At 42.0% G+C, this 20,557-nt stretch overlaps 1 long non-coding RNA gene across 1 annotated transcript; it reads right to left on the minus strand.

Annotated features, from left to right (window-relative positions):
- Positions 1-17,748: 17,748 nt before the first annotated feature.
- On the minus strand, positions 17,749-19,254 carry LOC124386310. Its single transcript, XR_006925899.1, has 3 exons — positions 19,091-19,254; positions 18,284-18,398; positions 17,749-18,164 (listed from the first exon to the last, which is right to left on the minus strand). It is a non-coding gene; the product is annotated as an uncharacterized LOC124386310 (long non-coding RNA).
- Positions 19,255-20,557: the final 1,303 nt, after the last annotated feature.

The following is a 20,557-nucleotide window of genomic DNA, read 5'->3' on the forward strand; positions in this document are numbered from 1 at the left end:
CACACACACACACACACACACACACACACACACACACACACACTGTGGTCATCAAAGATCTGCTGATAATTTTTTTTTCAAAGATATATACAGTGAGGAAAATAAGTATTTGAACACTGCTATTTTGCAAGTTCTCCCACTTAGAAATCATGGAGGGGTCTGAAATTGTCATCGTGGGTGCATGTCCACTGTGAGAGACATAATCTAAAAAAAAAATCCAGAAATCACAATGTATGATTTTTAAACTATTTATTTGTATGATACAGCTGCAAATAAGTATTTGAACACCTGAGAAAGTCAATGTTGATATTTGGTACAGTAGCCTTTGTTTGCAATTACAGAGGTCAAACGTTTCCTGTAGTTTTTCACCAGGTTTGCACACACTGCAGAAGGGTTTTTGGCCCACTCCTCCACACAGATCTTCTCTAGATCAGTCAGGTTTTTGGCCTGTCGCTGAAAAACACGGAGTTTGAGCTCCCTCCAAATATTCTCTATTGGGTTTAGGTCTGGAGACTGGCTAGGCCACGCCAGAACCTTGATATGCTTCTTACAGAGCCACTCCTTGGTTATCCTGGCTGTGTGCTTCAGGTCATTGTCATGTTGGAAGACCCAGCCTCGACCCATCTTCAGTGCTCTAACTGAGGGAAGGAGGTTGTTCCCCAAAATCTCGCAATACATGGCCCCGGTCATCCTCTCCTTAATACAGTGCAGTCGCCCTGTCCCATGTGCAGAAAAACACCCCCAACGCATGATGCTACCACCCCCATGCTTCACAGTAGGGATGGTGTTCTTGGGATGGTACTCATCATTCTTCTTCCTCCAAACACTTTTAGTGGAATTATGACCCAAAAGTTCTATTTTGGTCTCATCTGACCACATGACTTTCTCCCATGACTCCTCTGGATCATCCAAATGGTCATTGGCAAACTTAAGACGTGCCTGGACATGTGCTGGTTTAAGCAGGGGAACCTTCCGTGCCATGCATGATTTCAAACCATGACGTCTTAGTGTATTACCAACATTAACCTTGGAAACGGTGGTCCCAGCTCTTTTCAGGTGATTGTAGTTCTGGGCTGAGTTCTCACCTTCCTTAGGATCATTGAGACCCCACGAGGTGAGATTTTGCATGGAGCCCCAGTCTGAGGGAGATTGACAGTCATGTTTAGCTTCTTCCATTTTCTAATGATTGCTCCAACAGTGGACCTTTTTTCACCAAGCTGCTTGGCAATTTCCCCGTAGCCCAGCTGATAGACAGGTGTTCAAATACTTTTTGCAGCTGTATAATACAAATAAATAGTTTAAAAATCATACATTGTGATTTCTGGATTTTTTTTTTAGATTATGTCTCTCACAGTGGACATGCACCTACGATGACAATTTCAGACCCTCCATGATTTCTAAGTGGGAGAACTTGCAAAATAGCAGGGTGTTCAAATACTTATTTTCCTCACTGTATATATATGAGATAGTAACTAATCCCTCTCTCCGTTTTTGTGTGTCTGTGTGTGTCGGGATATGTGTGTGTGTGTGTGTGTGTGTGTGTGTGTGTGCACGGTATGTGTGTCTGCATGTATGTGTTTATGTGCATGCAAGCACTTATGTGTGTGTCTGTATGCTTGTGTGTGTGTGTGTGTGTGTGTGTGTGTGTGTGTGTGTGTGTGTGTGTGTGTGTGTATGTTCGCTCTTATAGTCCATGAACCAGAACCAAATGACGGAACAAAAAAACTTGTATTTTGTAGTGTAAGTGTAAAATAGTGTACTCGACCCTGTGAATCAGTGTTTAATGTGTAAAGCATGATCAGTTTCTTCTCTTGATCTTCTGTTGTAAATTTTGGCTCCACCACAATGTGTTGCTTTCCTCTTTACTCTCACAAATACACTTCTATCACAAATCACCATACTCAACCATACACAATCAACCGTACTGCTGCTCACAGATGGTCACCTCTTCTCTCAGCCTGGCTTCCACTACTCTTTCCCATAACTTCATGGTGTGACTGATCAACTTTACTCCCCTGTAGTTACTGCAGGTCTGCACATCTCCCTTATGCTTAAAGATCAGTACCAGCACACTCCTTCTCCATTCCTCAGGCATCTCCTCACCTTCCGAAATCCTGTTAAACAACCTGGGTAAAAACTTCACTGCATCTCCCCTAAACATCTCCACGCTTCTACCAGTATGTTATCTGGTCCAACCGACTTTCCATTCTTCATCCTCTTAATCGCTGCTCTCACTTCCTCCTTACTAATCCTATCCACTTCCTGCTTCACCAACTCCACATCCTCCAACCTTCTCTCTCTGATTTTCCTCATTCATCAGCTGCTCAAAATACTTCCTTCATCTTCTCCTCACACTCTCCTCACTAGTCAACTCATTTCCATCTCCATCCCTTATTGCTCTAACTTGCAGCACATCCTTCCCAGCTCGGTTCCTCTGCCTGGCCAATCACTACAAATCCTTTTCTCCTTCCTCAGTGTCCAACTTCTCCTACAGCTCCTCATATGCCTTTTCCTTTGCTTTAGCCACATCCTTCTTCACCTTCTCTCACTGTCAACAACATGCTTCATGTGAGTCTCTGACAGTTACAGTTTAATACACTTATACAAACCATGAAATAAAATCCATTGATCTATGAGATGAAAGAAGATGAGAGTGTTTTGATGTGTGTTTGTGAAATCGTGATTGGATACATTTTAATGCTGTAACTGAGACACGATACCAATCAACAATCAAATTTCCTGTTCCTGAAAAAAATTATTGACGTGTGCATATAACTACGCCCCCTTGTGGATGACCACACCCCCTGTCCCCCTAATCCAATTCAGAATTGTAAATGCAGGATTGTAAATGTGGTATATGCAGAATAACATCAGGAGTAAAAAGAAATGAATACTGCCCTCTAGTGCCCTCAGATGGCAGCCATGTTTTTCAAGTAATCAGGTCATTGAAAATCCTCTCATAGATAAGCACACAGAGACTAGCTTTCAGCTACAAAGGCTTCTGAGAAGCCATTATTTATAGATGTACTTCTAACTAGGTCTACAAAAGTGTCTCCTGAATATACTTTTCAAGATTTTACCGATCCACACAATCCAAACAAACAATCATGAGTCGTGCAGTGAAGATCAGAGCTGCTGGAATTGATCCACATGTGGCAGCCATACTGTTTCTTCATCTTCACATGTTTTTGATAATCGTGAGTTTCAGACACTGATGAATATTTCAAAGCCTCAACACATGATAAAAATTATATGATTGTTTCAGAACAGAGGTTTTATATATATATTATAAAAGAAAATGAGCTAAACTCAAAATGAATGGAACAAACTGCTTTTAGGTGTGTGTATACTGTGTGTGTGTGTGTGTGTATATATATATAAAATAAAAAGAACAATCAGAGATGCATTTCCCATCATTTTCAGAATCTGCACAACACTGCAGCTTTTTAGGTGATATTTGATTGTATAATTGTTTTGTGTGAGTGTTTCTATAGGTCTAATTATGTGTGTGTGTGTGTGTGTGTGTGTGTGTGTGTGTGTGTGTGTGTGTGTGTGTGTGTGTCAGGAACTCATGCCAGTGTGCAATCATATGAATAACTGTTTTTCATTATTGCAATGTTCCATAACAAGAAATCAAAACTTCAGAATGGGAATTGATTGATGACGTGACTTAAGTACTTTTTGAGTACGTTTTATTTGTGAGTTTCGGAATGTTTTCTTTTGAAGCTGCTCAATTATGATTTTTTTTGTTTCTTGGGTCTTTACTAACACACAGGCTGGGGAACCTAGGAGTCGTAACACTGTAAAACACACACACACACACACACACACACACACACACACACACACACACACACACTGTCATTTTTACAAATGGCTTACATCAGATTGCATATATAAAATAATATTATTATCTTCATATCATAAGATTATTATAATATGTATAAAGTGATCAGGTGTTTAGAATTCGTGTCTAAACTCAAACTCTTACATGAAGCCCTGCTGTGTGCACTGAGAGTCCGTCTTTTTCACCTTCAGGATGTTACGAGGAGGTATTTTACCCGAAAAGAATTTGAAACAGCATGGAACAGGAAGAGGATCAGGCACTGAGAACGAGAGAGATGGTCGCTTTCTCAAGTCAGAATTAAAACCTACACATCAGATATTTTATAGTTTATATAAAGGATTTCACTCTTAAAACATCTGGAAACACAAACAGCGATTCTACGAACAGCAACAACAATGAAAACAATAAATAAATAATAATACCTAATCAAATTAATTTTAATAAAATAATTTCATAACAATACAATTATTAGTAGTATTTTTATTTGTATAATTAATAAAATTATTACTAATAAAACATATTTAACCATAATATAAATAATTACTTCATTATTATTAGCAATCAATTGAATAAATATATTATTTTTGTAATAATCTTATGCATTTTATATCTTTATTAACAGATATACAGAGTAGAAGTAATTGTAATAGTAATAATAGATTATTAATAGAATTAGATTCTTTTTAGATTAGATTTATTACTATTCATAAAATTAATAATAAAAAACAATTGAATTATTATTTAATTAATAAATTATTATTATCAAGGGTATTTCTATTTTATAAATATACAGTATATACAGTATACATGCACATATAAGCTTATTGTAGATAGAAAATTTAGATATTAAATATTAAAGTGTGTAATAAAGTCACCTTTGGCATCCGAGTCGTGCGCCATGATCAGGATGAAGCCCAGGAGCAGAAACACAAAACTCATCTTCATGTTCGCAAAATGTGTGTGTGAAGATCTTCTCTTGTCTCTTTTCAACTTCAACTTCAAGAACTAGTCACAGTGTACTAGCTCTTTTTATATGTATATACACACACACAGACACACACACACACACACACACACACACACACACACACACACAAAATCAGGTCTTCTCAGGTTGTGGTCATCAAAGATCTGATAAATTGTTTCTAGACGATAGTAATAAACCCCTCCTACTTGCTATAAAGACTATATGTTCATATATGTGTGTGTGTGTGTGTGTGTGTGTGTGTGTGTGTGTGTGTGTGTGTGCGCGCATTCTATTATCTATATTTATTAACATGAAGATACTCTCTGTGTTCCTGATGTCGAGGGAACATCTGTACACACCTACACATTATTTAATTATTTTAAAAATGAGGCTACACACACTGTCACTGTCACTGTCTCTGTCACTGTCACTGTCACACTCGACGCTGTGTATCAGTGTTTAATGTGTAAATCATGATTAGTTTCTTCTCTTGATCTTCTACAGGCTGTAAATCTTGACTCCACCACAATGTGTTGCTCTTTAGCGGATGCAGTGTTTGAATAGAGGAAGTGGTAAATTGAAGAGATATGTGTAGAACAAACATGCCTATGAAAGGTGCTAACTAGAGCTACACACACACACACACACACACACACACACACACACACACACACACACACACACACACCTTCTGGAAACTTGAAGAGTCATATTTTACTCATGAGTTTATTACATAGTTTATGGTACATAATGCATATATATATATATATATATATATATATATATATATATATATATATATATATATATATATATATAGTACTAGTCAACCGTTTGGACACGCCTACTCCATCAGTGTTTTTTCTTCTCAACAATGTACATTAATACTAAAGACATCTAAACTATGAAAGAACGTGAGAATTATGTACTAAAAATAAAATGTTAAAAAACCCAGAATATATTTTATTTTATCGATTCTTCAAAGTATACATTTTTAGATGGACATCTATGCACATTCTCATGCTCTGGCATTCTTGAGAAGTTCCCAGAGTGCTTGTTGACTGCTTTTCCTTCATTTTCTGCTCCAAATCATCCCAAACCATCTCAACTGGATTTAGATCAGTTGATTGTGAAGACCAGGTCATCTGATGCAGCATTCCATCACTTTAATAAAGTTATCCTCTGCAGCAGAGGTAGCTCTTGATCTTTCTTTTCTGGTAAAGACAAGCTAAAGACAGACAAGGTGTTTTAGTCAAATATATATATATAACTTCTCCATCAGTGGCTCCTTCAACAGTTCTTCAATCATGTATTTTAGATTGTCCAATGTGGTTACATTTAACTTTGATGACAGCTTGGAAAACTCATCGCATTCTCTCTTCAGATTTTCGTGGTAGTCACCTAGAAAGGCTTTCAGTCCGCAGGTGAGCGTTATCAAGAGTTCATTTATGACATTTCTTGTCTTCTTAATGTGCTTCAGACCATCAGTTGTCTTGTGCATGGAAAAGAGTGAGTACAGAGTAAATAGCGATATTAGTGCTACTACAACTCCTGTACAAATCCATATTATGAAGAAACACTTAGTTAAGTAAAGAGTTAGATAGTCCTATTTAAGTAACTCTCGATCCATGATCGCTTGAAGAAATGAAGGTCAATCTGATATTATTTCAAAAACTTTAATGCATTCCAAAGTGTAGTCTCCAAAACCATCAAACGCTAGGATGAAGCAGGATCTCATGAGGACTGTCCCAGGAAAGGAAGCTTAAGAGCGACTTCTGCTGCAAAAGATTTTTAAAATTACCAGCCACAGAACAACAGAATTTACAGACACATTTCAGCATCCACTGCTCAGAGGAGACTGTGTGAGTCAGACCTTCATGGTTCGAATTGCAGCAAAGAAACTATTACTTTAGAAGAACAACAAGCAGATGAGACTTGTCTGATGATTTTTGGTTCAAACCAATGTGTTGTAATAAACTCACACTGAGCACTCGAGTAGAACGCTATGGAGCCCAGGATAAGAAAAACATCTTCATGTTCTCAGGAGGTATGTGAAGCCCTTCTCTTTATACCATTTAAACTTCCAGGTATAGAGTTTCAGTAGATTTTCACATACCTCCTCATCTCACCACTTCCTCCACTGAGGTTATACAAGCTACTGAAATTGTATCTAAATTTATCTAGAAAAGATCTCAACGTTTTTTTAGATGTTGTTTGAAAACTGTTCATGACTCATCTGACATCAAATGAAAGTTCATTCCAGTACCTTGATTTGGGAAGAGAGAAGCGTCTTGAGGCCTGCATGCTTGTAGTCTAAGAGATGAGTGGAGCAGTGGTGCAGTGGTGCAGTGGTGCAGTGGTGGATGATTGAGATGAGCATGGTGCAGTGGTAGAGGATGGAGATGAGCATGGTGCAGTGGTAGATGATTGAGATGAGCATGGTGCAGTGGTGGATGATGGAGATGAGCATGGTGCAGTGGTAGAGGATGGAGATGAGCATGGTGCAGTGGTAGATGATTGAGATGAGCATGGTGCAGTGGTGGATGATGGAGATGAGCATGGTGCAGTGGTGGAGGATGGCGATGAGCATGGTGCAGTGGTGGAGGATGGAGATGAGCATGGTGCAGTGGTAGAGGATGGAGATGAGCATGGTGCAGTGGTGGAGGATGGAGATGAGCATGGTGCAGTGGTGGAGGATGGAGATGAGCATGGTGCAGTGGTAGAGGATGGAGATGAGCATGGTGCAGTGGTGGAGGATGGAGATAAGCATGGTGCAGTGGTAGAGGATGGAGATGAGCATGGTGCAGTGGTGGATGATGGAGATGAGCATGGTGCAGTGGTGGAGGATGGAGATGAGCATGGTGCAGTGGTGGAGGATGGAGATGAGCATGGTGCAGTGGTGGAGGATGGAGATGAGCATGGTGCAGTGGTGGAGGATGTAGATGAGCATGGTGCAGTGGTAGAGGATGGAGATAAGCATGGTGCAGTGGTGGAGGATGGAGATGAGCATGGTGCAGTGGTGGAGGATGGAGATGAGCATGGTGCAGTGGTAGAGGATGGAGATGAGCATGGTGCAGTGGTGAAGGATGGAGATGAGCATGGTGCAGTGGTGGAGGATGGAGATGAGCATGGTGCAGTGGTAGATGATTGAGATGAGCATGGTGCAGTGGTGGAGGATGGAGATGAGCATGGTGCAGTGGTAGATGATTGAGATGAGCATGGTGCAGTGGTGGATGATGGAGATGAGCATGGTGCAGTGGTAGAGGATGGAGATGAGCATGGTGCAGTGGTAGATGATTGAGATGAGCATGGTGCAGTGGTGGATGATGGAGATGAGCATGGTGCAGTGGTGGAGGATGGAGATGAGCATGGTGCAGTGGTGGAGGATGGAGATGAGCATGGTGCAGTGGTAGAGGATGGAGATGAGCATGGTGCAGTGGTGGAGGATGGAGATGAGCATGGTGCAGTGGTGGAGGATGGAGATGAGCATGGTGCAGTGGTAGAGGATGGAGATGAGCATGGTGCAGTGGTAGAGGATGGAGATGAGCATGGTGCAGTGGTGGATGATGGAGATAAGCATGGTGCAGTGGTAGAGGATGGAGATGAGCATGGTGCAGTGGTGGATGATGGAGATGAGCATGGTGCAGTGGTGGAGGATGGAGATGAGCATGGTGCAGTGGTGGAGGATGGAGATGAGCATGGTGCAGTGGTGGAGGATGGAGATGAGCATGGTGCAGTGGTGGAGGATGGAGATGAGCATGGTGCAGTGGTGGAGGATGGAGATAAGCATGGTGCAGTGGTGGAGGATGGAGATGAGCATGGTGCAGTGGTAGAGGATGGAGATGAGCATGGTGCAGTGGTGAAGGATGGAGATGAGCAGTGGTGCAGTGGTGGAGGATGGAGATGAGCATGGTGCAGTGGTAGATGATTGAGATGAGCATGGTGCAGTGGTGGAGGATGGAGATGAGCATGGTGCAGTGGTAGATGATTGAGATGAGCATGGTGCAGTGGTGGAGGATGGAGATGAGCATGGTGCAGTGGTAGATGATTGAGATGAGCATGGTGCAGTGGTGGATGATGGAGATGAGCATGGTGCAGTGGTAGAGGATGGAGATGAGCATGGTGCAGTGGTAGATGATTGAGATGAGCATGGTGCAGTGGTGGATGATGGAGATGAGCATGGTGCAGTGGTGGAGGATGGAGATGAGCATGGTGCAGTGGTGGAGGATGGAGATGAGCATGGTGCAGTGGTAGAGGATGGAGATGAGCATGGTGCAGTGGTGGAGGATGGAGATGAGCATGGTGCAGTGGTGGAGGATGGAGATGAGCATGGTGCAGTGGTAGAGGATGGAGATGAGCATGGTGCAGTGGTGGAGGATGGAGATAAGCATGGTGCAGTGGTAGAGGATGGAGATGAGCATGGTGCAGTGGTGGATGATGGAGATGAGCATGGTGCAGTGGTGGAGGATGGAGATGAGCATGGTGCAGTGGTGGAGGATGAGATGAGCATGGTGCAGTGGAGGATGGAGATGAGCATGGTGCAGTGGTGGAGGATGGAGATGAGCATGGTGCAGTGGTGGAGGATGGAGATGAGCATGGTGCAGTGGTGGAGGATGGAGATAAGCATGGTGCAGTGGTGGAGGATGAGATGAGCATGGTGCAGTGGTAGATGATTGAGATGAGCATGGTGCAGTGGTGGAGGATGAGATGAGCATGGAGCAGTGGTGCAGTGGTAGATGATTGAGATGAGCATGGTGCAGTGGTGGATGATGGAGATGAGCATGGTGCAGTGGAGGATGGAGATGAGCATGGTGCAGTGGTAGATGATTGAGATGAGCATGGTGCAGTGGTGGATGATGGAGATGAGCATGGTGCAGTGGTGGAGGATGGAGATGAGCATGGTGCAGTGGTGGAGGATGGAGATGAGCATGGTGCAGTGGTAGAGGATGGAGATAAGCATGGTGCAGTGGTGGAGGATGGAGATGAGCATGGTGCAGTGGTGGAGGATGAGATGAGCATGGAGCAGTGGTGGAGGATGGAGATGAGCATGGTGCAGTGGTGGAGGATGGAGATAAGCATGGTGCAGTGGAGGATGGAGATGAGCATGGTGCAGTGGTGGATGATGGAGATGAGCATGGTGCAGTGGTGGAGGATGGAGATGAGCATGGTGCAGTGGTGGAGGATGGAGATGAGCATGGTGCAGTGGTGGAGGATGGAGATAAGCATGGTGCAGTGGTGGAGGATGGAGATGAGCATGGAGCAGTGGTGGAGGATGGAGATGACATGGTGCAGTGGTGGAGGATGAGATGAGCATGGTGCAGTGGTGGAGGATGGAGATGAGCATGGTGCAGTGGAGGATGGAGATGAGCATGGTGCAGTGGTAGAGGATGAGATGAGCATGGAGCAGTGGTGCAGTGGTGAAGGATGGAGATGAGCATGGTGCAGTGGTGGAGGATGGAGATGAGCATGGTGCAGTGGTAGATGATGAGATGAGCATGGTGCAGTGGTGGAGGATGGAGATGAGCATGGTGCAGTGGTAGATGATGAGATGAGCATGGTGCAGTGGAGGATGGAGATGAGCATGGTGCAGTGGAGGATGGAGATAAGCATGGTGCAGTGGAGGATGGAGATGAGCATGGTGCAGTGGTAGAGGATGGAGATGAGCATGGTGCAGTGGTAGATGATTGAGATGAGCATGGTGCAGTGGTGAGGATGGAGATGAGCATGGTGCAGTGGTAGATGATGAGATGAGCATGGTGCAGTGGTGGAGGATGGAGATGAGCATGGTGCAGTGGTAGAGGATGAGATGAGCATGGTGCAGTGGTGGAGGATGGAGATGACATGGTGCAGTGGTGAAGGATGGAGATGAGCATGGTGCAGTGGTGAGGATGGAGATGAGCATGGTGCAGTGGTGGAGGATGGAGATGAGCATGGTGCAGTGGTAGAGGATGGAGATGAGCATGGTGCAGTGGTGGATGATGGAGATGAGCATGGTGCAGTGGTGGAGGATGGAGATGAGCATGGTGCAGTGGTGGAGGATGGAGATGAGCATGGTGCAGTGGTGGAGATGGAGATGAGCATGGTGCAGTGGTGGAGGATGGAGATGAGCATGGTGCAGTGGTGGAGGATGGAGATGAGCATGGAGCAGTGGTGGAGGATGGAGATAAGCATGGTGCAGTGGTGGAGGATGGAGATGAGCATGGTGCAGTGGTGGAGGATGGAGATGAGCATGGTGCAGTGGTGAAGGATGGAGATGAGCATGGTGCAGTGGTGGAGGATGGAGATGAGCATGGTGCAGTGGTAGAGGATGGAGATGAGCATGGTGCAGTGGTAGAGGATGGAGATGAGCATGGTGCAGTGGTGGAGGATGGAGATGAGCATGGTGCAGTGGTAGAGGATGAAACAGGTGGTCGAAGACCCAGAAAAGTTGCTGTACACACAACAGTGTTTATTTGTGGATTATGCCCCGCCCACTCAAAAAGCACAGTCAGCATCGATCCTTTGGCATAAAATGCTTTCTGATCGAGGGATAATTCTCATCTACATCCACGAGCTCTATTTGTAAACACTTTCTTATAAGACAGTAACGTTTCTGGTGAAGAAACACACGACTCAGCTTTATTTCAATCTGCATTTATTTAAGCAAAAGCGGCCACCATGTGCATCATAATGTGTGTGTGTGTATGTGTGTGTGTGTGTGTGTGTGTGTGTGTGTGTGTGTGTGTGTGTGTGTGTGTGTGTGTGGGGTGGGGGGTGTAGCAGCATTAAGATTTAGCATTTTTTTTGGCAGGGACTTCACGAACACACAGGCCATAGTGGATAGGAGTAGTAACACTGAAACACACAAACACACATCGATACACACTCATTCCACTCTCATTGAATTTGATTTCAATCTTGATCTGTTACATCACAGTATAAACCAGTATATATCAGTAATCTGTGTGTAAGTGTCAGATACTCACATGAAGCCTCGCTCTCGACAGTGTAAACCTGTCCTTTGAACCTTCAAGATTCTTTGGGGAGGAATTTTTCCAGTGAAAAATTTGAAACAGCAGCCCTCAAAATGCATGTGTTGAATAGCAAACGCTGAGTGAAATAAAGACCAAGTGTTCAATTCAATTCAGATAATTTTTATTTGTATAGCACTTTTATAAATAGACATTGTCTCAAATGTCCTTATAATTGTAAGTTTGTCCATAAGCAAGTGGCAAATGTGACAAGGAAAAACTTCCTCAGATAGCAGGAGGGGGGAAAAACTACTACTAATAATAATAATAATTCAATTAAATCTTAACATGAAATGTACACTCCTCTCAAGTACACTGTAATAATCGCTGCTTTACTTATATTCACTGCATTTTATCAAGTCTACATCTCACATAAGTCATTTTGAATGTGTAATATTTCTTTATATGGGCTGTTCTGTTCTTTTTATAAAGTATTGGCACCCTTTACTTCATCAGTTGAACCAAATGCATGGCTGAGAATGTTGAATTATCCACAAAGCAAATACATAATTTTCATTAATAAACAGGGAACAAGGTGCCAATATTTTCGCTTCTTTGGCTCGAGTGGTAATTCCTTTAAATCTAATAATTGACTTAAATTAAGATTTTAAGAATTCTAATGAATGTGTTATATATTGATATATATAAAGAATATGCGTGATAAAGTGTGTGCTTGTGTCCCATATATTATATAACAGTATCACTACAACAATAGTAAAAATCTAAAAATAATAAAATAAATAATAAAAGGTAACAAACTCACGTATAGCGTCTGAGTAAAACGTCATGATCAGGACGAGTCCCAGGAGCAGAAACACACACCTCATCTTCATGTACTCGGCTAAAGTGTAAAGATCTTCTTACTTATCTTGTCTCTGTGTGCGATCTGATTTGCTCTGTGTAGGTTAGAATTTATCTTTTCATACTAAATTCATGTATCCCCCCCCTAAACAGCTACACCCACCTCCTTAACTTCCTCTGCTCAAACTCTACAGTTTATCTTTTAGATGATATCTGATATTAATAAGTGCTAGATTCCAGAGCTACAGCTGATTAAGAGACAGACGAGGTGTTTTAGTCTAATAAATGTGCATAAAAGTCATAAAGGTTATTTCTTCTCTTCTTTAAAAATGTTAAATATTTTGTTTGTTTTATGTATTTGTAATTTGATGAAATTTAATATAATGATCCATCCATCCTCTACCACTGATCCCTCCATCCTCTACCACTGATCCCTCCATCCACTACCACTGATCCCTCCATCCACTACCACTGACCCCTCTATCCTCTACCACTGATCCCTCCATCTTCTACCACTGATCTCTCCATCTTCTACCACTGATCCCTCCATCCACTACCACTGATCCCTCCATCCACTACCACTGACCCCTCTATCCTCTACCACTGATCCCTCCATCTTCTACCACTGATCTCTCCATCTCTACCACTGATCCCTTCATCCTCAACCACTGATCTCTCCATCCACTACCACTGATCCCTCCATCCACTACCACTGACCCTCTATCCTCTACCACTGATCCCTCCATCTTCTACCACTGATCTCTCCATCTTCTACCACTGATCCCTTCATCCTCAACCACTGATCTCTCCATCCTCTACCACTGATCCCTCTATCCTCTACCACTGATCTCTCCATCTTCTACCACTGATCCCTTCATCCTCAACCACTGATCTCTCCATCCTCTACCACTGATCCCTCCATCCTCTACCACTGATCCCTCCATCCTCTACCACTGATCCCTCCATCCACTACCACTGACCCCTCTATCCTCTACCACTGATCCCTCCATCTTCTACCACTGATCTCTCCATCCTCTACCACTGATCCCTTCATCCTCAACCACTGATCTCTCCATCATCTACCACTGATCCCTCCATCCTCTACCACTAATCCCTCCATCCTCTACCACTGATCTCCATCCTCTACCACTGATCTCTCCATCCTCTACCACTGACCCCTCCATCATTTAACACTGATCCCTCCATCTTCTACCACTGATCCCTCCATCCTCTACCACTGATCTCTCCATCCTCTACCACTGATCCCTCCATCCTCAACCACTGATCCCTCCATCCTCTACCACTGATCCCTCCATTCTCTACCACTGATCTCTCCATCCTCTACCACTGACCCCTCCATTATCTACCACTGATCCCTCCATCCTCTACCACTAATCCCTCCATCATCTACCACTGATCTCTCCATCCTCTACCACTGATCTCTCCATCTTCTACCACTGACCCCTCCATCATTTAACACTGATCCCTCCATCTTCTACCACTGATCCCTCCATCCTCTACCACTGACCACTCCATCATTTACCACTGATCCCTCCATCCTCTACCACTGACCCTCTATCCTCTACCACTGACCCTCTATCCTCTACCACTGATCCCTCCATCCTCTACCACTGACCCTCTATCCTCTACCACTGACCCTCTATCCTCTACAACTGATCCCTCCATCCTCTACCACTGACCTCTATCCTCTACCACTGACCCCTCCATCCTCTACCACTGATCCCTCCATCCTCTACCACTGATCTCTCCATCCTCTACCACTGATCTCTCCATCTTCTACCACTGATCTCTCCATCCTCCACCACTGATCTCCATCCTCTACCACTGATCTCTCCATCTTCTACCACTGACCCATCCATCATTTAACACTGATCCCTCCATCCTCTACCACTGATCCCTCCATCCTCTACCACTGATCTCTCCATCCTCTACCACTGATCTCTCCATCCTCCACCACTGATCTCTCCATCTTCTACCACTGATCCTCCATCCTCTACCACTGATCTCCATCCTCTACCACTGACCCTCTATCCTCTACCACTGACCCCTCTATCCTCTACCACTGATCCCTTCATCTTCTACCACTGATCCCTCCATCCTCTACCACTGATCTCTCTGTATTCTACCTCTCTATATATTTTCTACCACTGCACCACCATCTCTCCATCATCTACAACCGATCCCTCCGTCATCTTCCACCAATCCTCTCATCCTCTACCACTTTACAATGCTCCCTTCATCAGCTAACCAATTCCTTTAACCCTCAAATCCCTTCAGGATTTGAACCCATGACCTAGAATTTAATTTCTAGCGCCTTAACCACCAAGCTACCAGCATGCAGACCTCAAAACTCTTCTCTGCTCCCAAGACAAGTCAAAGTGCTGGAATGAACTTCCATTTGATGTCAGCTGAGTCATGAGCAGTTTTTAAGCCACATCTAATGCACCACAGCATCCAGCAGTGCTTTAATTTTTTTTTAAATCTCTGTTTTTCTACCTACTTTGTCTCCCAACAAACTGAACATGCATGTGCCTGGTTTCTGTGTATTGCATATATTTGCACTAAAAGTGAAAAGATCAGAATCCTTTTTCTTACATTCACCTTCATATAACCTCAGTAGAGGAAGTGGTGAGATAAGCAGATGTGTGAAAAACACTAGGTGGGAAAAACTGTGAACTTGTGTAAGACAGAGAACAGGAGATAAGATGTGATCAAACTCACTCACCCACACACTCACACATGGAAGTGGAAGTTTAATGGTATGGGGTTGTTTTGGAGCAGAGAAGATTCCAGAAAGTGAAATGAATCCTGAACCATCATGGCTCCCCATTCCATACTTCAGCCCCATGCAGTTCCGTCTGGACTGCGGCTCATTGGAACCGACTTCACCATACAACAAGACGAGTCCAAGCGAATGTCTGAGTTCTGTATGTGTTATTTAGAGAGCAGACAGATGTCTGGAGTGATGTCTATCATGTAACGACCTGCCCAATCACCGCACCTAAATCCTACTGAACTGCTCTGAGATGAACTGCATCACAAGAAAGAAAGAAATCTCTATCTAGTGAGGAGTTTTACAAGAGGCACAGCAAAGTATTTCAGCTGAATGTTTGGAGCAAACTGTCCAAATGCTGAAAGTGTGTAAAGCTGTTTCTTATCTCACCACTTCTTCCTCTGAGGTTTTACTAGCTACTAAAACTTATGTACATTTATCTAAAAGAGATCTAATAGTAACTGGCAAGAAAATGTTTCATCTAAATCATATCTGTGATATTGTTTTACATGTATATTTGATTATCTATATTTTTCATGAAGTTTAATCATTTTTTTGTCCTCGAACTTGAAGCACGTGCTAATTGCATTGCATCTTATATTTTCATTACAGAAACAAGAAAGAAGAAATTCACTGATTAAATGAAGAGTCGGCCGAACAGCAAATGTATGTCTAGTTATTCCATGAGAAACCAATTTCACAAGTGGTTTTACAATGGTAAATAATGGACGGAGTGTAATGCAGTAGTAGAGCATGGAGGGAGTGTAATGCAGTGGTAGAGGTTAGAGGGAGTGTAATGCAGTTGTAGAGGTTAGAGGGAGAGTAATGCAGTGGTAGAGGTTAGAGGGAGTGTAATGCAGTGGAAGGATAAACTGAGTGTAATGCAGTGGTAGAGGTTAGTGGGAGAGTAATGCAGTGGTAGAGGTTAGAGGGAGTGTAAAGCAGTGGTAGAGGATAAAGGGAGTGTAATGCAGTGGTAAATGATGGAGGGAGTGTAATGCAGTGGTAGAGTATAGAAATAGCATGGTTCAGTGGTAGAGGATGGAGGGAGAGTAATGCAGTGGTAGAGGATGGAGGGAGTGTAATGCAGTGGTAGAGGATGGAGGGAGTGTAGTGCAGTGGTAGAGGATGGAGGGAGTGTAATGCAGTGGTAGAGGATGGAGGGAGAGTAATCCAGTGGTAGAAGATGAAGGGAGTGTAATGCAGTGGTGGTGGATGGAGGGAGTGTAATGCAGTGGTAAAGGATGAAGGGAGTGTAATGCAGTGGTAAAGGATGAAGGGAGTGTAATACAGTGGTAGAAGATGGAGGGAGAGTAATGCAGTGGTAGAGGATGGAGGAAGTGTAATGCAGTGGTAGAAGATGGAGGGAGTGTAATGCAGTGCTAGAGGATAGAAGGAGTATAATGCAGTAGTAGCGGATGGAGAGAGTGTAATGCAGTGGTGGCGGATGGAGGGAGTGTAATGCAGTGGTAAAGGATGAAGGGAGTGTAATACAGTGGTAGAGGATGGAGGAGGAGTAATGCCATGGTAGAGGATGGAGAGAGTGTAATTCAGTGATAGAAGATGAAGGGAGAGTAATGCAGTGGTAGAGGATGGAGGGAGTGTAATGCAGTGGTAGAGGATGGAGGGAGTGTAATGCAGTGGTAGAGGATGGAGGGAGTGTAATGCAGTGGTAGAGGATGGAGGGAGTGTAATGCAGTGGTAGAGGATGGAGGGAGTGTAGTGCAGTGGTAGAGGATGGAGAGAGTATGGTTCAGTGGTAAATGATGGAGGGATTCTCACAAGAGGATTAACAGAAGAAACTCTTAATATGTAGGACGATGCCCTCTGGCAACGTTAGTGAATTGTTCAATGTGACACAATTTCCTTGCCATGATGAAGTTTCAAATCCCCAACAGCAGTGCTGCTCAGGACCCATCAAGTGACCTGGAGATGTTGCTGCACACATATTCATTATACCAGATAATTGGCCCCATGTTGTATTGCATTCACACAACAGTGTCTCATGGACATTACTCTATCCATTACACCATGTTCTCTCAGGAGCTGCTTTTAAATCGCCCACGTGTCAGTTTCATTTTCAGAATTTCTGACTCGAACATTTTTTTTCTCACGTGTCCTCGAGAAGAATTATGTATGGAGCAAAGCATTTTGATAGATTTATTTTCTAACAAATTATTTTTTTATCTAATATATAGATTATATTTCATATAATAAAAATATGTCTGTATGTCAAGAAACAATTACCATATTGTGTTTAAAATCCCATCGAATATGATTCATCAACAAAACCATAAATGTAACATGTCCAGATTTCAAAGTCCTTAAGTTTTATTCCTGTCTGATAACAAAATCTACAGTTATTTTAGAGGAAAAAATAGCAAAGAGTTCAGATTTGACTTGAATATAATATATTTAATAATATATTTCTACAGGTTTCTACAGGCAAAGAAATCGTAAAGGAATGTTTCTAAGACTTTGGGATAATTTAATAAAAGAAAATATATTTTGATATGGGAGTTTATAAATAAATGAAAAAAATGATATGTTACAATCAAAAGAATCATTTACTGTAACAGCACAATTATAATCACAAATGTGATGAACAATATTGAACATTGAAAAAAGCTTCAAATTATTAAAAAAATGGAGTAAACAAAGAAGTTATAAATATGAATACATTATATATATTATCCCAGGGGGTTTTTGAGAACACAGAGGCCAGGATTGCTATCTGTTGTGACACTGTAACACACACACACACACACACACACACACACACACATCAGCACTTCAGTGTATTATAACAAATATTCGCAAGTTATTTATCACTATCATCAATTATTCTTATTGCAGATACTCACATGAAGCCGTGCATCGTACAGTGTGAGTTTGTCTTTTCCACCTTCAGGATTCTTTCGGGAGGAATTTTGCCTTTAAAGAACCTGAAACAGCACGGGACTGCGTGGAGGCTGAACGCTGAGTGAGAGAAACCGACAAGCTCTTACAGATTACTCTGGAATTAACGCATAAATGTAAAAAAACATACACGTACATAACCGTACACATGCAATGATTTTTTTTTTTATCGGCTGTTCAAGAAATCGTGGAGAATAAAATTAAAACAGTATAAAAAAAATGTAGAAATTGGAATTATAAAATTAAAAAACAGAAATAGATTACAGTATATTCACATTGTAGAAATGAACAACATACAACTTCGTAGCAGAACTAAATTGATTTCAATGCAAAATTCAGGAAACTGAAGAATGACTAGAATCCCACGTTTTTTTATAGATTGTACGTAATGCACTCAGACGTGTTATTGTTTCCTGTATATGGGATATGGTTTGAAGATTAGGTCTTAAGATTATACCCTGAGTAGAATTTCACTCTATACAACAAATAGTAATAGATTATAACAACTATATAATTCACTTTACATGAAAATCAGCTCATTTGTAAATTTTCTGTTGAAATCCTAATTCCACTTTGTCTCTTTCCATTAACCAAAGGGTTCAGATTAAAATAAATGGGTCATAAAAGACCTTATAAATGTTACATTTGTATATACTCAAAAAAGATGGACTGAATGTGTAATAATAAACAATATTCTATACTTATACACTTGTTGTAGTAAAGATATCCAGAGGATTGTGTAATAAACTCACGCTGAGTGTCCGAGTAGAGCGCCATGATCAGGCAAAAGCCCAGGATCAGATACACACGACTCATCATCATGTCCTCATTAAGTGCAGGTCTTCTCTCTTTTATCGCTTACATTATATTCGCTTGAGTCATATTTTCACTGCCCATTTATTACGTTTATTCGAATGCACATTTTCTCTTAACTGCGAGGCTCTACACACACCTCCTGCGCTAAACCACATCCGCCACTCAGCCTAAATACAAACAAGTCCTGAAGATCTACGGACGAGATTCATGTAGAGGATAGTAACGTATCCATCTCACATTCTTTCAACAATAAACAAATGCAAAAATGAATGAACAGCTTCTTATTATACTGTAACAGTGTGTGTGTGTGTGTGTGTGTGTGTGTGTGTGTGTGTGACAATGTGGGATACATTTGTATTTTTCTACTGACCTCTAGATTAATTGGTTATATAACCTGTTCTGGTCCTAAAGTTATTTAAAGCAATGCTGTTTTTAGAGTTCTCATCAGGTTCCTTCAGTCTTTAAAGCACATGAAAACCATTAGAAGCCTTTAACTATTATGTTTTGCATGTAGAAGACGCTGCGTATAGGCTGTTCTGGTTCTCTTTAGAAAGTATTGGCACCATTTGAACACGTGCTGAATGAGGAAAATGGTCACATTTTGCAATGGAAAACAATATTTTTGCATATATTACAAATACCATGAATATTGTAAAAAGAAAGTGTGTAATAAACTCACGTTGGGCATTGGAGTAGAGTGCCGAGATCAGGGTGAAGCCCAGGATCAGATTCACAAGACTCGTCATGTTCTCAGCTTTGCATGTGTATGAGTGAATGACGACGGAGCGTGAATGCAATCCGTTGACGACTAAAGGCTTTTGCAGATTTAATGCTGAAAACACATGTGAAGGCACTGATGCATCGATGCAGCTTGCATGATCTCTGTGGTTTCCTATGAGTCATTGCTTACAAGTGTATAGATTCAACAATAACTTTTAAATGGGTCCTTTGGAGTTACCAGCACTTGGTGTGCATTCCTGTTGTATCAGACTGAACTTGCAAGCATGGTGTTTATTTGAAAAATCTCGATATGTCGGCAGACATTCGGTGATGGAATCGTCATGCATAATGTCCTAAAACTCCCAGTGCGCATCACACCAAAAAAATTAAACCATGTAGTCAAAACTCCACTGATGCTTAAGGTGAATCATCCATTCAGCATATTTGAAAGCTTCAGGCAGTGATTACGCAGTGCACATGGAGGATCAGAAAATACGAGTCTCAGTGATTGAGCATGTGGAATAATATCTAATCTTGAGTTCTGAAAAGGTGTTTTTTTTTGGGAATTTCTACCAACATACATATTAATTATGTCTTAACAACTGAGAATTGGATTAAACTTATTCGACTAGAAAAGACCAACAAAAAATAGTGTATGTTATGTAGAAAAAAACTAGTAGTAC

The sequence above is a fragment of the Silurus meridionalis genome, chromosome 5 (genome assembly GCF_014805685.1).
Source record: "Silurus meridionalis isolate SWU-2019-XX chromosome 5, ASM1480568v1, whole genome shotgun sequence".
Lineage (NCBI taxonomy): Eukaryota > Metazoa > Chordata > Actinopteri > Siluriformes > Siluridae > Silurus > Silurus meridionalis.